Source organism: Mandrillus leucophaeus, unplaced genomic scaffold (assembly GCF_000951045.1).
Source record: "Mandrillus leucophaeus isolate KB7577 unplaced genomic scaffold, Mleu.le_1.0 Scaffold71, whole genome shotgun sequence".
Taxonomy (NCBI): Eukaryota; Metazoa; Chordata; class Mammalia; order Primates; family Cercopithecidae; genus Mandrillus; species Mandrillus leucophaeus.
Window position 1 is genome coordinate 3,642,420 of NW_012107697.1, and position 20,724 is coordinate 3,663,143.

General features: G+C 49.6%; 1 pseudogene; it reads right to left on the reverse strand.

Annotated features, from left to right (window-relative positions):
• Window positions 1–19,941: 19,941 nt before the first annotated feature.
• On the reverse strand, window positions 19,942–20,290 carry LOC105528301 (annotated as a pseudogene).
• Window positions 20,291–20,724: the final 434 nt, after the last annotated feature.

The following is a 20,724-nucleotide window of genomic DNA, read 5'->3' on the forward strand; positions in this document are numbered from 1 at the left end:
TGAGAAAAGCTCTAGAAGTGACCTTGCCATTCGCCCACTCTTCAGGTGGCCCTTGGATGGAAGGTTCCAGGGAGGGTGGTGCCGGCAGCCCTGATTCAGGTGTGTTTGGGGAAAAAAACCTGAAGCCTGCAGAGTTTGTGGTCTTTCTCCATTGGCCCCAGGGACACTTCCTGGCCTGAGGGCTGGAACCTGCCCACCCCCTGAGGAGCTAACCAGTTCTTTTCCTTGACAGAAGATGGTATAGTGGTTAACTTCCACCATATGACACATCTCCCCAAAACGTACTGGCCTCCCCAAAACACCTGAGGCCTTTTCCTAAGGCCTGCAGAAAAATGAGACTCTTAAAGCTGCTGCTCGCACAGTGGGAGGGTACCTCCACGCTCCAGGCTTCCAGCTTCTCAGCGTGGCTGATTCCTGGTGCACCGTCAGCCTTTATGGGTCCCATTAGAGCAAGAGAGTAAGAGGTTTTATGAGAGTTTTTCCCCCTCTGTCTTAAAAAAAAGAAAACTAGAGTTTTCCTGCAAATTAAACAAATGTCAAATCAGCTTTGGTTGCCTGAATGGCAGCCTTCCAGAAGCAGTGCCTCAGGCTCACTCAGGGAACTACCGCTTCCTACTCTCTGGGCCTCCCAGCAAAGCCCACCTGGGTTTTGTTCTGCTCCTTGAACAGAGGGCTGAGGAGGCATGCTGCTCTTTGTTTTCCTCCTACAGTCAGAGCTGGAGGAGATCCTGTTCAGGAGTGCAGAGGAAGAGGTCTGGGGCCCCGCTCCCCACCAAGAAGGTCTTCAGGGGTTCTGGGAGCCCCTGGCATTACAGGCAGCGTTGCAAATATGTAGGGAAAGTGAAATTGGAAGGGGCAAATCTGTAGCTTTGTTCCGATTCTCAAAGCAGTCGGTGACCTTCAAAAAGATGAAGAACTCATGAGAGGCTGGGCATGGTGGCTCACGCCTGTAATCCCAGCACTTTGGGAGGCTGAGGCAGACAAATCACCTGAGGCCAGGAGTTTGAGACTAGCCTGGGCAACATACTGAGATCCCATCCCTACAAAAAATACAAAAAGTAGCCAGGTGTGGTGGCATGCGCCTGTAGTCCCAGCTGTTCGGGAGGATGAATGGGAGGATCACTTGAGCCTGAGGAGACTGAAGCTGTAGTGAGCTGGATCGTGCCACTGCACTCTAGCCTGGTGACAGAGTGAGACCTTATCACAAACAAACAAACAAAACTCGTGAGACCTGTTACATCACCTGCATTTTGGACAAGAAGAACTTTGTCTGAGGGCTGGGTGTGGTGGCTCACACCTGTAATCTCAGCACTTTGGGAGGTCGAGACAGGTAGATCACTTGAGGTCAGGAGTTTGAGACCAGCCTGGCCAATGTGGTGAAACCTCATCTCTACTAAAAATACAAAAATTAGCCAGGCACGGTGGTGCACTCCTGTAATCCAGCTACTGGGGAGCCTGAGGCATGAGCATCAGTGGAACTCGGGAGGTGGCGGTTGCAGTGAGCCGAGATTGCGCCACTGCACTCCAGCCTGGGCAACAAAGCGAGACTCTGTCTCAAACAAAAACAAACCCCAAGAGAACCTTGTCCAGGAAGGCCTACATGGGGCAAATGACTTGATGATTCAAGTCACACAGCACATTAGTGGCTTTTTGTTTAAAGATCAGATCCCTCTGTTTAAGGCTGGCGGGGCGGGGGGTGCAAAATTGAGGAGGGGAGACATTTTCTCATTTGCAAGCAGCTTGTCTCTTAGTTGACTAGTTTTTTTTGGTTTTGTTGTTGTTGTGTGTGTGTAGTTTTTTTTTTTTTTTTTTTTAAGTTGGAATCACTCCCAGAAGTAAAGGGGCTGAGATGAGCAAAATAAATAAGGAATAAGCAGGCTCAACGTGTGGGGGAAGTATAAAATACAAAGCAACTGAGTTTGGGGTGAAACTGACTCAGAGCTGAACGGGAACAGAAGTGAGCTCTGCCCTGTATGTTCCTGGTCCAGGCTTAATGAGAGGAAGAGAGCAGCATGAAGGATAAAGAAGCCAGGTGAGCTTCTTATATAGTTTTCTGGTACAGTGGACTAAGGGGCTTCTTTTTAAATGGGGAGCCTGAGGCTTGGGAGTGTCCCCTGACTCCTGCAGGTCTGGAGGATTGAAATGGAACCCTCAACTTCTGGACCATTGATCCTCTCTCTTTGATTCTGCCCGAGTCCCTCTCCCCAGCTCAGTCCCAGCCAGGTACCCCGGGGCTGCCTTCCCGGGGCTCTCATCCTCCTCTTTCATCCAGTGGCTCCTTACAGCATAGTTCAGGAAGCCCCTGGGAGCCAGCTCTGTAGATTGCCCCCTCTTCCTTCTTTGTTGCCTTTGACAAGCTGTGGAGGCCCCCCTCCTAGTTTCTCTGAAATGATAAGAAGGTTGAAAACATCCTTTTGCTATTCTCAACTGATAGTTTTTTTGCTCCGGGAGCCAATCTCCATTTAGTGGACAAATAGAGCCCTATAGGAATTGATTACCATCCTGCTGGCTCCCGAGGGGACTGTTCAGGGAGTGCCAGCCCCTCTCTGGGAATGGGTGGGTAGTCGTAGGAGGACCCACCTAAAGAGGAAGGAAGGAATTGGCCTGGCAGCTTCTAGACATTCCCTCAGGCCCACCTCATTTCAACCCTTTTGGATAGGCATTGATAGCCCATTTTGCAGATGACTAAACCAAGGCACAGAGAAGTAAAAGAGCATGCTCCAGTGTTGACAGAGGAGGCTCTGAACACAGAACTGGCTGAGCCCAAAGCCTATAGTCCCGATTGAAGGCCTATCTGGGTATGAGGGTATCTGCCTCGCCTTACTTTTCTGGCTGCATTTTCATTAGTATCTTCTTCTTATTATTATTATTTGAAACTGAATCTTGCTCTGTCATCCAGGCTGGAGTGCAGCGGTGAAGTCATAGCTCACTGCAGCCTTGGACTCCTGGGTTCAGGTGATCCTCCCATCTCAGCCTCCCCAGTAGCTGAGACTGCAGGTGTGCACCACCAGGCCTGGCTAATTTTTTTATGTTTTGTAGAGATAAGGTCTCACTATGTTGCCTAGGTTGCTCTCAAACTCCTGGCCTCAAACAGTCTTCCTGCCTCAGCCTCCCGAAGTGTTGGGGTTACAGGCGTGAGCCACCCACACCCGGCCAGTGTCCTCTTAATATTAAAAGTATGTCCACTGTGTTGAGTGCTAGATCTGATGATAGAGGCCTGAAGGCAGGAGAGAAGGAGGAAGGTGGCAGAGGGATGATCTTCCGATGGGGCATCTCCAGAGCTGAGGTCGCAAATGGGGAGACTGACTCCCCCTGGCAGATAGGTCATGTGCAGACATGCTGCTGTTTTGTTTGGCTTGGCAATGACTTTCGGTGCCTGTGGGTAGGGCAGGCATTTTCCCACGGGCCTCAGGCCCACCTCTCCCTGCTGCCACACGCCTGCCAGGCTACACTTCCTTTATTGGCTTGATGGGCTCGAGAGTGCGAATCTGCATATCTCTCCCTGATTCCGCATTCAGTGACATCAGGCTGGCAGCTTGAAATTGGCCATCTTGGGTGTATTCCACCATAGAAGTCAGCAAACACTGCAAATCAGGGCTTTTTATTTCTTCAGTTCGTTGTTTATTTTTTGAGAGCCGCTTTACCTGCACAGTACAGCCTGTAGGCATTTTCTTTCAGCCCTCCTTTGAAAACTCTCTCCGGTTTGTACTAGGCATGGTCATCCACCTTGATTTATTTAATTCAGTCTCATTTACGCCTCACGACAAGGCTGCCATGGAAGATGTCCCTGACCCCATCTTGAAGGTAAAGAAACACATGCCGGCCATAGGGGCCAGGGCTTGGGTTCAAAGACAAGTCCTTTGCCTTCAAGCATCATACCCCTTGATGGGGCTTAACTCCTTTGTTTTCATTTGGGGGGAAGGTTTGGCAATATCTGAGGACATTTTTGTTGCCACAAGTAGAGGGGGTGCTACTGGCACCTGGTGGGTGGAGGCAGGGGAAGCTGCTAACATCCTACAGTGCACAGGGCAGCCCTGCCACAAAGAATGATCTGGCCCCTAGCTGGGTGCGGTGGCTCACGCCTATAACCCCCTTCCTTTGGGAGGCTGAGGCAGATGGATTATGAGATCAGAAGATTGAGACCGTCCTGGCTAACATGGTGAAACCCCGTCTCTACTAAAAATACACACAAAAAATTAGCCAGATGTGGTGGCGGGCATCTGTAGTCCCAGCTACTAGGGAGGCTGAGGCAGGAGAATGGCATGAATCCAGGAGGCGACGCTTGCAGTGAGCCGAGATCTCGCCACTGCACTCCAGCCTGGGTGACAAAGCGAGACTCCATCTTAAAAAAAAAAAAAAAAGGAAAAAAAGAAAGAGTGATCTGGCCCTCTTCGTTTGGAAGCTGACGTCCTATCGTGCACAGGGCAGCCCCGCCGCAAAGAATGATCTGGCCCCAGATGCCAGCGGTGCTGAGGTGTGGGGAGCCCTCGCTCAGCAGGTGGTGCTCCCTGGACATCTCATTGCTTTTCCTATCTCAGGAAGGCATGAACTAAATAAAGTTAACACTCATCTTGGTCAGGAACGGGGAAGCACCATTTGGGCAAAGCTAACTGTGCTACCAAGGTGGCTTTCCAGATGGGCTGGCAGGCAGGTTTAAGACCTCACTGGGCTTGTGCCCAGACCTGGGAGGTTAAAGTCAGGTAGGAGAGGGTCACAGTCATCGCCCAGCAGTGGGAACTGTGACTTGAAGACACATACAGACAGGGGAGGAGTTCATGAGAAAAGAGAACACGGGAGTGGTGAGAAACAGCAAAAGCCCTGTCCCAGGAAGGGGCCAGCTGACTCCTATTAGCCATAAGCCAGAGCTGGAGAAAACAGAATCAAGATCCAGATAGGTTTACAGGGCTGCATCAGTGGTTCCCAAATCTGCCTCTTTGTCAGAATCATCCAGAGAGCTTTAATAAGAAGAAACAATGTATATGGCCAGACCTTGTATCAGACTTATTTGGAAGGGCCGGAAGTGGGGCCTAGAAGGCTGATATATATATATATATATGTATGTATTTGAGAGAGGGTCTCACTCTGTTGCCCAGGCCAGAGTGTAGTGGTATAATCATGGCTCACTGCAGCCTCGACCTTTTGGCCTCAAGGAATTCTCCTGTCTCAGCCTCCCGAGTAGCCGGGACCACAAGTGTGCACCACTGTACTTGCCTAATTTTTAATGTTGCCCAGGCTGGTCTTGACCTCCTGGGCTCAAGCAAGCCTCGTGCCTTGGCCTCCCATAGTGTTGAGATTACAGACATGAGCCACTGTGCACAGCACAGCCAAGTCTGAATTTTAAAAAACTTTCCAAGTGATACTGATGACTGACCAAGTTAGGGACCCCTGGGAAAGATGAACATGTTACTTGTCAGTGACGGCTGTTAAATATCAAAACGGGTATTTGAGGGAGGCTAGGCACCAGCATCACTCATGCAATAAAGTGTTTGAAGACTTGACACTGCTCTGCCCTTACAGCAGTAGGTGGGCCGGTCTCCTGCCCTCTCCAAGTGTACAGAATAGAATTAGGCACAGGGGACGAAATCTCTCTTAGCCTCATTTTCCTCTTCAGTTAAATAAGACAAATACTACTTACAGCATGGGGTCTTTGCGAGGATGACATGAAGAAGCAGTGTGACAGCCGTCAGCAAGTTCCCTGCTTACCGTCCGGGTGGGGTACGTCCTCTGTAGCTCTAGTCCAAGGCTTTTGCTGCAAGAGCTTCCTTTTCCAGTCTAAATTCTATGTGGATTGTGGTTCTACCTTGTGTCAGGGACGTTCTGGGCCCTGAAGGATATTGAAGTGAGGGAGGCTTAGTCTTCTTCCTCCGAGAGCTTACAGCATGGCAGGGAGGTAGATGTGTAAAACCGCCTGCCCTTTAGCCACGCTGTGCACAGAGCTTGCCGTGGGCCTGGCACAAGAGGGGTCATGGGTCAGGGAAGCTGCTTAGACAGAATTCCAAAGAAGTTACAGGGTTTTTGCAGGATGGAGAAAGTTCTTGGGGTGTGCCAGGTGAATGAGACTGGTGGGCAGCAGAGAAAGACTGCGCAGGCGGTGGCTGGGGAGAGGGCGTACCTGGGGTCTCTGTGCCTTTTCTAATAGGCTCCTGGTTCTTGCCCACTTTTTCTCTCTTTCCTCCCGTCTCCCTTCCTGAGAAATGATACCCATCAGGTGCAGACACTTGAAAAAGTTCATCTGCTTGGTGCTTGATTTATCATTCAAACCTTCAGTAACTGATTTCCAGTCTCGTAAAATATTAAATACGTCCATTTATTGAATATCGCATTTTGATATGTTTTCACGCCTCATTTGCCACTGAAGTCAAGAACAGATTCACATTTTTCATGGCGTGGGGCCCAGATTTGTCCTTGTACAGTGTTTTATTATATCCCCTCCCCACGCCCCTCCTCCGCAGACCCGCACTCCTCAGCGTCTCACTTGAGCAGCCACCCTGATGGCCCAGTTGGCATGGACCGTGGCAAGCCCAGGGCAGAATGGCCACATACATCATCCCCAGGGAGAGTTATTTACATAGCACTGTAAACATTGGTGGAAGGAAAGACAAAGTCTCTACCAGACATCTCTAGATTCCGCATCAGACAGTGGCCAAACCAGGGGTAGAGCCCGAGGGGAGAAACTGTGACCTCCCACAGGCCTGTGAGCACACTCATTCCATCCATTCATCCACTCATGCTGGCAACTGAGGTTTAATGAGCACCTACTAAGTGTTAGGTACTGAGCTAGGTCCTGGGGATTTTAAGATGGAAAGCTGTTGTGCATGAGAGTGCCGCAGGTGTGGTGGGAAATGTGTGTCGTTAGGAGCTGTGAGCATGGAGAGGAGGGCACGCAGTTCTCCCACAGAGGCGACTGGGGGTGACGGGGCCGTGGAAAGACTTTAGAGAAGGAACAGCCTTTGAGCTCAGGCTTCAGCTAAGAATGAGTTTGCAGATGGCAGAGGAGGATAAGGACGTTGCAGTCAGGGCGTGCTGCCGGAGCAGCGGCATGGGGGGGAATCTGCATGTTTTGGGGCTGCGTGCTATTCTGTATGGCTGGAGTTGGAGGGTTCCGGAGGGGCCTGGTAGGAGTTAAGGGTGGCCAGGAGGTAAGAGCAGGTCACAGATGGTTTAGAAGACGCAAAGGTGAAGGAATTTGGGTGGTCTCCTGGAGATTGCGAGGGAATGCCACAGTTCATTGAGATGAGAGGATGGTTTGGAGCAGGGCAAGACCAGAGGCAAGGATGCCAGTTGGAAGGCTTGGCTCAGTGGTCCAGGTGAGAAATGAAGAAGAGGAGGAGGACAGGCTTTGGGAAACATTCAGGAAGTCAATTGCATGGTGGTGACTGGTTCAGTATTGGTGGGCCCTTAGGCTACGTTTCCCCAAAAGTACACCCCGAAAAAATGACTTGTGTTGTAAGGGGTTTGGTTGAGGAGTGATCACGGGAATCAACAATGGTGTAGTGAGGCAGGGAGGGGCACCTGTGTTCAGCATCACAGCACGTCGGTGTGCAGGAGGCCAGGAGAAGGCCTTCATGCAGAGAGCCCAGGTGCTTGCAGCTCGGGAAAGGGGCTGGGGCAGGGCCCTGTGGGCATCTGCACGGTGGGTGGGGGAGGGAGGAGTCAAGGCTGATTCCCAGGACCACAGGTTGGGTGGAGATGCCATTCAGATAGGAAGAATTTGGGGGAGTGGCCGTTTGGGGGCAGAAAGAGGATGACCAGTTCAGCTTTGCCATGTTAGTTTGGGGTGCCTGTAAGCCGGCCACATGGAAGCACCCAGCAGGAAGCTGATTGATGGAGTGTGGAATCCAGGAGAGGGGTGTGGGTATGAGACACAGATTTGGGCTTTATTTGGGTAGAGATGCAGCCAAAGCCACGGGCCCAGATTATGTCACTTATAGTCACTTAAGAAGAACAGAGAGCAGATGAGAGAGGAAAGAACTGGGAAACATAGGAATTTATGGAACAATCTGGGGAAGAAAGCCTGGCAAGTCAACTGAGGAGCAACTAGAGAAGGTGGAGGGAAAAACAAGGGCAGGTGAGACCCCGGATTCCAGGGGGTGGTTGGCGGTTGGAAGAGATTGGAAAAGACAGTTGCTACCGAGAGGGGTCAAATCAGTTGAGGGTGCAAAAGCGTTAATTGGGCAATGAGGAGGTCATGGGGCTTTTGCAGGGAATATTTTCAGTTGAGTGGTAGGAGCAGAAGCCAGAGAGGCAGCTGTATGAGATTTTTGAGCAAAGAAGTGTCAATGTCAAAGTGGCATTTTAGATTATTCTGGAAAATGTGTGTAAGGTCAGAGATAGGAGAGCCTGAGGTCAGGAGACCAGCAACGAGGCTGCTGCAGGCTTCCAGCCAGCTGGGAGTGCAGCAGTGGGCTTAGAGAATGTGGGAGGCTTGCTTGAGCCCAGGAGTTCGAGACCAGCCTGGACAACGTAGTGAGACCCCCATCTCTACAAAAAGTACAGGAGGAAAAGGAGACGTCTGGGAGGAGGAGTGCAAGGAAGACTTGCTAGGGCTCAACATCGCTAGGCTAAGGGGACACATTTACAAAGGATCTTGGGGCCAGTCCCACTGGCCACACTCTACTCTGTGTGTGTGTATGTGTGTGTTTGTGTGTGTGTGTATTTTTCAGGGCTAAATGCTGTCATCGGTAACAGTCTCTGCCCCTACCCATGCTGAGAGGTGACCTTGGTTGTGATCCTCACCCCTCTAGGGCTTTTTCCTCATTGTGGAGGAAGCAGTGACCCCCCGTCCCAAGTTGTGAGACTCACAGGAATGATGCCTTTCAAAGCACTGCATAGGTTGTGATGAACCATGTGGGTTTTTAACTACGGTGCAAACAACCGTCTAGGGCTTGTGTCTCTGCAGGGCCCAGGAGGTGCCCCAGAAGCTGACCTGATACCTCCTGCCCTGATCCTCTGCCCTGCTGGGCCACAAGCCCCCAGCCTCACCCTTCTGGAAGCGCCTGTGTGTCCTGACCTTGGATGCTGCTTCTTCAAGGTGGATAGGCCCGGCTGGCTGGCGGCCTGTGGACAAAAAAGTGACCTGCCAGCAGGAGTCTTTTCTTCTTTCCTCTTCCATTCAGAGCTAGTCTGCAACCCACTGGCAGGGAGAGTGTTGACTCTGATTTGCTGAAATACAATAGCAGATTGATTTTGTAGCCACCAGCGCCTGTAACAAATTCCAAGTGAAGTTTGGATCGCACGATTGTGGGGTAATGACATTTTAATTGCATGTCATATTTAGTCTGGCTGAATCTCAGAAGCCTGGGGTGGAGGTCCAACCCTGCGTGCTCCCAGCGCCTCCCCTCCTCCTTCAGTTGGGCCTGTTTGGTCCTTCTCAGAGTTTACTCTCCTTCCCCCAGCCCCTCCCACCTCAGGGATCTGGGTGCAGGCAGGTGGCGGAGAAGTCGAAGACAGTCCTGGGCTTGCATCTGTTTCAGATATTTTTTTTAGAACTGTTTGTTTTTGCTGTCTTGCTGTGTTGCCCAGGGTGGCCTCAAACTCCTGGGCTCCCGTGATCTTCCTGCCTCGGCCTCCCAAGTAGCTGGGACCATAGTCGCATGCCTCCACTCCTGGCTGTTTAAGACTTTTTCCCCCTCTCCCCTTTCCCAAAGGTAGCTTTCCCTACCTTTGTTTTTTCCTCTCTGCTTTCCCTTTTCCCCCATCTTTGCACATCTTTTTTTTTTTTTTTGACAGAGTTTTGCCTCCTGGGTTCCAGCGTTTCTCCTGCCTCAGCCTCCTGAGTAGTTGGGACTGCATACATATGCCACCTGCCTGGCTAATTTTTGTATTTTTAGTAGAGACGTGGTTTAACCGTATTGGCCAGGCTGATCTCGAACTCCTGACCTTAGGTGATCAACCTGCCTCGGCCTCCCAAAATGTTGGGATTACAGGCGTGAGCTGCACGCCCAGCCTGCACATCTTAATGGACCTGCGTTCTACCCCCTTCTCCTTCTACTGCTTTTTCTTTCCTCTTCTACACTTGGTTTTCATATCCCTCCTTTCCTCGGCTCTCTCCACTAACCTGCTGTTTGATCTTGGGCACGTCACTTCCCCTCTCTGAGCCCCAGTCCTCTCATTTATGAAATGCAGGGTTTAGACCAATTGGTCTCTGTGAGCCTTTGATGTGCATGTGATTCCTCCCTGTGAGAATCCCTCGTTCTGTCGCATCCGCTTTCTCTTCTCTCTCACTTCTTGGTCTCGCTTTGTTTTTATGGCGATGCTGGGAGCAGGAGTCTCCCATCTCCACAGTGCAGGTAGAGGCCTGGACTGCCTATTATGATCCGTGAGCCTTCCACAGGAGAGGGACTCGGTGAAGAGCTGATTTGCTCCCTTCCCCCAGAACAGCCGAGTAATTGAAGAAAACATGAATGTTAATGATGCATTTAGCATTTGGAAGTTAGAGGGGTGATTAATATGTTGTAAGTTGTATATTAACACCTTCACAGTGGCATAATGAAGACAAAATAGGCACTCAGAGATGAGATTGTTTATTCTTGTGTGCAGTGCTCCTGGATGCCAGCCCCCTAAGCCTCGGAACACGTAGCATGGCTGTGTGCGGCCGGGAGGGGTGGGTGCAGGGACGGTGTCTGGCTTCGTGGTTTCTGCTGATGAGCTCTCTCACCTGTCTTGGGACTGGCCCAGGCAGCCGGAGTGGAGGGTGGAGAGCACAGTGGGCCGGGGGGCTTGGAGTCTGTGAGAGACCAGATGGTAGGGGACACTGTCATTCAGGAGTGGCATGCCCGGAAGACAGTGCAGCATGTTCTTTGTGGTCTGCGGAGCTCACTCTAAGTTTTCAAAGGAACGACAGGATAGGAGAGGTGAAGGAAGGACTCAGGAAATAGGAAATGCCTGCAGTGTCTTAAGCTTCAGGAACTCTGGGATTTGCCCATTCTACCCTAGGGAGGTCCCCCTCCCCAGCAAGGGGATCCTTGCTACAGGTTGTGCCTAGTGAGTCACAAGCCTGGGTGCAAGCAAAGCATGTTGACTGGAAACCCTCTGACCGGGTTCCATTTTGGTGCTCAGGCCTTTTACATGAGAACCACAGAGTCTCAGAATGTCAGCTCAGGAAGGGCCTTGAAAGAACATCCAGCCCATGTCCTGCCGTTTTCAACAGGAAACCAAGACCCAGTGAGCGGACAAGACTTTGATTTGGACTGACAGCTTGAGGTAGAACCAGGAGAGGATCACTTCACCTTCATTGAGCCTCTGGGACTCTACAATGGGGTGCAGAGATCTGGGGACTCTGGCCCCTCAATGACTCACTTGGCCCATTTGTCCAGGAGGCCACACAGGAACTCCACCCAGTAGCTCCAAAGTGTGGAATAGCAGATAGGATATAGAGAGATTTGAATCTTAGTTCTGCTGATTACTGGATGTGTGGCTGTGAGAAAGTGGTTTCATCTCTCTGGGCCTTAGTATCTCCATTTGTCAAAGAGGAACAATAATATTTAGTATGTAGTGTAATTGTAAGGATCACTTGCATCCTAAACACACACACTAAAAATTGATTAGCATGAGCATGTGCGTGTCTGCATGCATGCACATGTGTGTGTGAAATACCAAGTACACTTTCTGGCAAAAGACAAGGAAGGCGCTCAAAAAATGGTGATAATGGTGTATCACAATTGTTACTGTTATCGTCATGATTTGCTTTCATGGCTGCAGCCTGCACAGCCAGCTCTCATCTGTTCTTCAAGATTCATTTTAGTCACCCTTCCTCCGTGCATAATCCCTCACTGCCCACTACCCTGGTCTCGGTTCAGCACCCTCTTGTGTGTGGTATAACCCTTCATCCATCGCTCGTCGGTGGAGTTCGCTTGTTTCTCTCGCCCATCTGACTATAAGCTCAGTGGGGGCGGAGACTGTGCCTCCTCCCTTCCTCCTCAGCATCAGTGTTCCTGAATGTTCATTGGATGGATGAGTGCTCTAACTCCAGGCCTGGTGAGCCCCACCTGGGATGAAGCCAGTGGGTGTGAACCTGCCAGCTTCTAATTTCTCAAGGTGAATCCTGAGTTCTTTTGTGCAGTACAGAGAGTGCTGTGCTTTTGGGTTGAGGGCACCCCCTCCTAGTGACGGAGAGTCGGTGACCCACCTTACCTCCTTGCAGGGCCGATGGTAACTCAAGTCCTGCTGCTTCCACAAAGCCTTCCCTAGTAATTCCATCTTTTCTGTATCATTCCTGTAATACTTAATTCATTCTTCTCCTAACATGCTTGTCATACTTTACCTTGTCCTGTAATCACTTACTTTTGTGATATATTTCCTTTGCGATACACCTCGTATCTATCCCTGTGGGACAACTCGCCCTCCCGTGAACCACCATGGTGTCCATCTATGGTAGACTTTACCATTGGTAGAGTTTAAATGGTACTTTGCTGAATGAATGAATGATAGATTTCCTACTGTATTTGTAGTGGAGAAGCCTGTTCAGCTGTTATCTCTTTGTAATGCTAGTTTTCTCATTATACATTCTACATTCCATGAGAGCAAGGATTTTACTAAATACTTATGTGTCTTCATAATACTGGGCAGATAATTTAATGGGTAATTAATTACTGATTGATTTGCTTAAATTTTCTATCCTATTGAGACTTTTGAGGCAAAAAAAAATCTTACTAGTCTTGTTAAGGGGTGCTTACATTTGAAAGATTTGACTAAGCCTGAGTCCCTATGATGAAACGTATAGCATGTGCGATTCCCCATGACAGGTGGAAATCCAAAGGGTTTTTCTGATCATTTCCTGACAGCCACTGATGACTTCATTGAAGGCAAACGATCTCAGTTAAAGGGAATTATTAGACTTGACACTAGAAGTTGTCAATGTAGCCCTCATTATCGGGCTACTTTGTGGTGGATGGGAACTGGTTTTGGGGCTTTGTCTATGACAGGAGAGTTCTCCCTACTCACTCTGGGTGGGTCAGACTGAGGCCATACCAGAGCTCTGAGCTTCCACCATGCGTAGAGCCCTGAGCGGGGCAGGGAACACAGGGACAAAGAGAAGCGAGGTGGGTAGGGGAGCAGGGTCACGAGCACATGGTGCAAACCCGGGTGTGTGTGTGAGGAAAAAGCATTTCTAACCAATGACCCTTGCATTAAGCAGGGCTCTGTGTGTGAGGTGGGGATGCTGGGATAAAGAGCCGTTTGAGGCTGGAGGGCTGGTCTCTGCCATTGGGGTCTTGGCTGGTGAGAATGAGGATGATCACTAATATCCGTATATAGTCGTAACTCAGAGAGCTTGAGTGCTGGAGTTGGCGAGACCAAAGTTCACAGCTGAGCCCAGCTGCTTCTTAGCCGATTGGCCTTGGGTAAGTTCCTTATACTTTCTGTTTCTTCTTCTGTTGTGTGGGGTATCGTAATAACTGCTTCCTGCTTCTCTGTGTCTTGTACAAGAAGGCATGCCCCCACCGTGGGACTAGCACTCAGGTCGTGTCAGTTCTTGTCCTGTGCTTTCTATACTCTTCAGCCGAGGGAAGGGGGACTGTCTGCTTAATTAGCTGATGTTGGGAAAAGCTCTGGAGATACAAAGCTCTTGATAAGAGCTAATCCCCTTAATCTGTGTGGGGCTGATGTGTGCATGTGTTGTACAAGGCACATAGCACTGGGGGGATTGACCAAGAATGCAGGGCAGCACATGGAGTGTGCATGTGTTTGCGTGTGTGCATGTGCACACATTGTTCATGCTCCCCTCGAAGGTGCTGCAGACATGATGTGCAGGGATTCATGCCTCAGACGACGCTTGGAGGAGATGCCCTCCGTGTTTTTCCATCCCGGAAATGCTGTGATTCTATTCTTGGTTGGAAGGTGGCTCCAGGTCCTGGGGCAGGGAAGCTCCTGAGCTCTGCAGGGGCGTCTGTGTGGTCCAAGGGAAGGATTTAAGAGCCCAGAGTCAGGTGCGGGGTGAGCTTTCTGCACACTGCCCTGCGCTCTGTCTCAGAATGCTAAGGCATTTAAAAATTGTCCTGATAATCCTTCTGGCAAAGTTGCCAGCCCCGCTATAGCCTAGAAATGGGGAATCTGTGAACTCAAAGACACGCTGTTCTGTTTTGACTCAGCAACGGACGATCTCTTCTCTCCCGGGAGTTTGGTCTTAACCCTGAGTTATCAGTTGGTTCACCCTCGCCTCTGTTCCCTCCCCTCTGCATATGAAAACTCTGCCTGCATCCTCTCTCGCTTCCTTCTGGGAGCCTTCCCTGCGGGCAGCGATGGGGACAGGCCCTCAGTGCAGTGCCTGGCCTGCCCCCCATGTAGGCGTGGCTCCCCCAGAAGCAGACCCCAAGTGAAGAGAGAAGTAAGTGCAGGTGGTTATGTAGTTGGTGGTCCTGGGAACCACACAAAAAGGGGGTTATGGGTTTTTTAAAGTGCACTCATTTGCCTGATAGAAGAGTGGAGAAGTGAGACAGGGAACGGGAAGAAGACCATAAAACTGTGGCCACCCAGGGCCCAATCCCACTGGGGCACAGTGGGAGAGTATAGAGCCTCCTGAGGGCAGGAGGGTCTAGCACTTGGGGTCTGTCCCATGTACATGGGCTGCATGAGCTCCAGAGACCAGAAAGTTCTTGGGTGAGCCAGAGGTGCCTGCATCTGGAGGGCCCCAGATCAGTGAGTGTGAGAGAAGTGGACATGGCCCCATGGCTGCTCCTGGCCAATCTGAACTACTGCATCCTAGACCCAGGCTTGCCCATTACAGTGAAGACAGCTCCTGTGGCCATAACCCCACTCAGATGTACATGCCAGCTACCCTCAGGTTCTAGGAGCATTTTTGCAATTTTTATTTCTTGAAGGCACTGGTAGTGATCTGATTTATTAAAACCGTAAGTTGGCTGGGCGCGGTGGCTCACGCCTGTAATCCCAGCACTTTGGGAGGCTGAGGCATTCGGATCACGAGGTCAAGAGATCGAGACCATCCTGGCTAACACAGTGAAACCCCATCTCTACTAAAAATACAAAAAATTAGCTGTGCCTGGTGGCGGGCGCCTGTAGTCCCAGCTACTCGGCAGGATGAGGCAGGAGAATGGCGTGAACCCGGGAGGCGGAGCTTACAGTGAGCAGAGATCGCACCCTGCCATTGCACTCCAGCCTGGGTGACCGACTGAGACCCTGTCTCAAAAAAGAAAAAAAAAAAAAAAAAATCTTAAGCAAATATGCATTCATCATGGGTTTCCTTTGTGTCAGGCACCATGCTAGGTGCTTTTTCTGCATATCTCATCTTGGTCCTTTTGATATCCCATGAAGAAGGTGTTGTTATTCTTATTTTCTATTTGAGGCAACTGAGGCAGAGAGTGGTTAAGTGAGTTTATGCAGCTTGTAGGAGGCCAATTGAGGCCCTGAACCCAGTACCATACCATCTTTCCTGGCTGCGCTCACCGTCTGAGAACTTGGTTCTGCCAAATGGCGCTTCACTAAGCATTGAGCAGGCTGGGTGGGCTACTTCTGTGGGCCTCCTTTGTATAGACACCAAAAATGAGATTCAATCCAACTAAAAGCCTGTTAATTATGCCCCAAGACTACGGATTGAAGGGTACTTGGGCCTTGATGGATGGAAGCTGCCTTTAAGTCAGACTCAGAGAAATGTTGTAGCCCCTCACCCTTTGATGAATTTGTCTCTGCCTGGCAGGGCCTGGCAGCTGCCCGGGCTCTGGCTCTCTTCTCTATTCCAGGAAGCCCAGCCATGCCAGCTCTGACTTGTCAGTCTTTTTGTCCCAGGGAGTCCCTAGAGACCTCTCAGTAATGCATTCTACCTACTGGGCTTGGCTGGCACGCTTCCTGCCCCTAGGGCCTGGTACGTGACTTTGCCATCAGACTTTGTGATTGCAGCTTGTGGGCGGGGGATCCCCAGGATCCTCTTTAACTGGGTGCTCAGTTTGCATTTTAATCTGACAGCTGAAGAGCTCTGGAGTAGGAGCCAGGATATCTTTTTTTTTTTTTTTTTTTTTTTGTTGAGACAGAGTCTCGCTTTGTCGCCCAGACTGGAGTGCAGTGGCCGGATCTCAGCTCACTGCAAGCTCTGCCTCCCGGGTTTACACCATTCTCCTACCTCAGCCTCTCGAGGAGCTTGGACTACAAGTGCCCGCCACCTCGCCCAGCTAGGTTTTTGTATTTTTTAGTAGAGACGGGGTTTCACCATGTTAGCCAGGATGGTCTCGATCTCCTGACCTCGTGATCCGCCCGTCTTGGCCTCCCAAAGTGCTGGGATTACAGGCTTGAGCCACCGCATCCGACCAGAGCCAGGATATCTTGATTTCAGTCTCACTCACTGCTTATGTGTCCTTGTACTTCTCTTCTCTGGGCCTAGTGTCCTCAACTGCTAAGTGATGGGATCTAGTATCCCTTCCCGGCCTGAAATCCCAGGAGTTGGGGAGAAGCAGGAATTGGGTTACACAGAGGGGAGAGGGTTACCAGCTGATTTCAGAGGGTTGTCTCCTCCAGGACCCAGCTATCTGCTGGCTGACAGGTCAAGAACCTGGGATCCATTACATTAGATCAGTCCAAGAGACCTTGGATTCTGCCAGTCCTAGGCGCTTCTTAAAATCCCTGGCCTTACATCTTTGTGGGAGTGGGGAGGGGGCAGAGGGAAGAACTTGGGAATTGTTGGATGGTGGGGATGGGGAAGAGGGCTGTGGACTCAGCCATATTTGAGCCACGGAGTCTGGTCCAGCCCCAGGAGCAGAGGGGCCTGTAGAATGGGCCATGATGGATTGTGACTACTCAGCTTGTGGGTCAGTAATCCCTTTACTAAGAGATCCCCAGGTGCACCTTAACTGGAGCTCAGTCATAAAGGCAGCAGTGGAGAATGGAGCTTTCATAAGGGGTCCTGAGGAAGAGCCTATTAGATTGTTCTTTCAAATTGGCCGTGACAGACATGTTCCTTAGAGAGCCATTATTTTCAGACGGAAACTGGATACTTTGGTCTGGAAGATTTGACCCTAGGCCATTCAGCCAGGACAGATGGAATAGGAAGTTGGCCCTACAGTGCCTCATGGCCAAAGTGCTTTGGCCATGAGGACAGGGTTTCTCTTTGGCTCACTTAGGACAGGGGTTCTCCTGGGGAACCTTCTCTGAGCCCCGTGAATGTTGGCAAAGTGTTATGTGTATGTAGTGATGTGTGTTTCTCTGGGCAAGAGCATAAAACCTTCAACCAGAGTCTCAGAATGATCTTTTGTCTCGCAAAAGGTTAAGGTTAAGAACCCCAGTCAGCTCTATGAAAGCAGGGCTATGTCTGCTTTGCTTTCCATTGTTTTCTTAGTACCTAGCTTAGGTAGCTGGCACTTAGTCAGTGGTTAATAAATAATGGCTGAATGAATAGCTGACTAAGAGGAATAATGGTTCATGACTGGGGAAAGCTTTTTTATTATATATTTATTTATTTTTTTGAGACAGGGTCTAACTCTGTTGCCCAGGCTTGAGTGCAATGGCACGATCTTGGCTCACTGCAGCCTCAGCCTCCCAGGTCCGAGTGATCCTCCCATCTCAGCCTCCTGAGGAGCTGAGACCACAGACATGTGCCACCACATCTGACTAATTTTGAAATTTTTTGTAGAGACAGTGATATCATTTGGATCAGTGGGGCCTGGTTGTAGGTGATTGGATCATAGAGGTGGATTTCCCTCTTGGTGCTGTTCTTGTGATAGCGAATGAGTTCTTGTGGGATCTGGTCATTTAAAAGTGTGTGGCACCTCCCCCACTCTTCCTCCTGCTCCAGCCGTGTGAAGTGCTCACTCCTGCTTTGCCTTTGGCCATGACTGTAAGTTTCCTGAGGCCTCCCCAGAAGCAGATACTGCTGTGCTTTCTGTACAGCCTGCAGAACTGTGAGCCAGTAACATCTCTTTTCATCATAAATTACCTAGTCTCAAATATTTCTTTATAGCAATGTGAGAATGGACTAATAACAAAAATTGGTATCAGGAGTGGGGTATTTCTATAAAGATACCTGAAAATGTGGAAGCAACTTTGGAACTGGGTAATAAGTAGAGGTTTGGAGAGTATGGAGGGCTCAGCGGAAGGCAGGAAGATGAGGGAAAATTTGGAATTTCCTAGAGACTTTTTGAATGGTTATGACCCAAATGCTGATAGTGATATGAACAGAGATAGCCAGGCTGAGTTTGTGTCCAGATAGAGATGAGAAACGTATTGGGAACTGGAGTAAAAGGTCACTTTTACTATGTGTTAGCAAAGAGCCTGGTTTCCTTGTGTCCCTGTTCTAGGGATCTGTAGAACTTTGATATTGAGAGTGATGATTTAGAGTATCTGGTGGAAGAAATTTCTAAGCAGCAAAGCATGTAAGATGTTACCTGACTGCTTCTAATGCCTATGCTTATATGTATAGACAAAGAAATGACTTAAAGCTGCAACTTACATTTAAAAGAGAAGCAGAGCATGAAACTTTGGAAAGTTTGCAGCCTGATCATGTGGTACAAAAGAGAAGCCCATTTTTAGGGGAGGAATTCAAACAGGCTGTAGAAATTTGCAAAAGTAAAAAGGGGCCAAGGGCTAAAAGCCAAGACAGTGGGGAAAAGGCCTTGAGGCATTCAGAGACCATTGTAGCAGCTCCTCCCATCATAGGCCCAGAGGCCTAGGAGGACATAACGGTGTTGTGGGCCAGGCCCAGGGCCCTGCTGCCTTGCACAGCATCAAGACACTGTTCTCTACAGCCCACACTCCAGCTCCAGCCGAGGCTCAAAGGGGCCCAGGTACAACTTGGACCACAGTTTCAGAGGGTACAAGCCATAAGCCTTGGTGGTTTCCACGTGATGTTAAGCAGGCAGGTGCACAGAGTGCAAGAGTTGAGGCTTGGGAGCCTTTGTCTAGATTTTGGAGGATGTATGGAAAAGCCTATTTGTCCAGGGAGAAGCTTGCTGCAGGGGTGGAGCCCTCATGGAGAACCTCTACTAGTGCAGCACTATGAAGGGGAAGTGTGGGGTTAGAGCCCCCACACAGGGCACTGCCTAGTGGAGCTGTGAGAAGAGGGTCACCGTCCTCCAGACCCCAGAATGGTAGATCCACCAGCAGCTTGTACTTTGTGCCTGGAAAAGCTGCAAGCACTGAACTCCAGCCCTTGAAATCCACTGTGGGGACTGAACCCTACAGAGCCACAAGAGCAGAGCTGCTTAAGGCCTTGGGAGCCCACCCTTTGCACTAGTATGTCCTGGATGTGAGAAATGGAGTTGAAGGAGATTATTTTGGAGATTTAAGGTTTAATGACTGTCCTGCTGGGTTTCGTACTTGAATGGGGGCTATGGTCCCTTTCTTTTGGCTTATTTCTCCCTTTTGGAAAGAGAGTTTTCACGCAATGCCTGTACCCCCATTGCATCTTGGAAGTAATTAAGTTGTTTTTGATTTTACAGGCTCATAGGCAGAAGAGACTTCCTTTGTCTCAAATGAGACTTTGGACTTTTGAGTTAATACTGGAATGAGTTAAGACTTTGGGGAACTGTTTGGAAGGCATGGTTATATTTTCCAATATAAGAAGGACATGAGATTGAAGAGGGGTCAGGGGTGAAATGATATGGTTTGAAGCTGTGTGTCTGCCCAAATCTCAAGTGGAATTGTAATACCCATTGTTGGAGGGGGGTCCTGGTGGGAGGTGATTGGATTGTGGAGGCGGATTTACCTCTTGGTGCCGTTCTCATGACAGTGAGTGAGTTCCCATGAGATCTGGTTGTTTAAAAGTGAGTGGCACCTCCCCTACTCTTCCTCTTGCTATGGCCATGTGAAGTGCTTGCTCCTCCTTTGCCTTTGGCCATGATTGTAAGTTTCCTGAGGCCTCCCCAGAAGCAGATGCTACTGTGCTTCCTGTACAGCCTGCAGAACTGTGAGTTAATTAAATCTCTTTTCATCATAAATTACCCAGTCTCTGGTATTTCTTTAAAAAAAAACAAAAACTGAAAAGAGTTAACAGTGTATTATAATTTATTTTATTTGACAATCTAGGAAGTTCGCAGCCACCAGCAGTTCTAGTGCAGTTTCAGGTGCAATTGGGAGTTTGGGAATCTTGGTGGAGCTGTTAGTGTAGTGAACCTTGTATGTAAAATAACATGCATACTTTTGATAGCACATGTGAAGGTACCTCTCTAATACTGACCTCATTGGTTTTGTTCTCAGCAAAATTGACCTGGGCCACTCAACATGGCTTTATCATGCCTGATGTTAATGCATACTCTCTTTTTACAATAAATTCATGGCCATCAGATGATACTGATTTGACATACATGGCATCAGGACCTTCATAGCCACCATAGGTTTTCTCCTTGCCATCCATTTTGTTCTTATGAAATTCTACTTTGCTTCCTCAGGAACTTTAGTAGTTTCTCAGAGTTCTTTTTCTGCCCCAGCTCGAGGAGCCACCACAGCCCAGTCCCCATGTACCACCCCGTAGCTACCATAGCCCAGTCCCCATGTGTGGCCACAGCCTCTGTTCCAGGGCCACTCCCCCACCCTCAGCTGCCTCCCTGTCCTCAGGTATTTCTTTATAGCAATACGAGCACAGACTAATACAGATGGGGTCTCCTTATGTTGTCCAGGCTGGTCTCAAACTCCTGGGCTCAAGGGATCCTCCTGCTTTGGCCTCCCAAAAAGCTGGAATTATAGGCATGAACCACTACACCTGGCCCGGGAAAGCTTTTAATGCAGCTTTTCATAGCCTTGTGGAAAAGTTCTGGTTTAATTTTTTAAATATTTATTAGTATTTAGCTC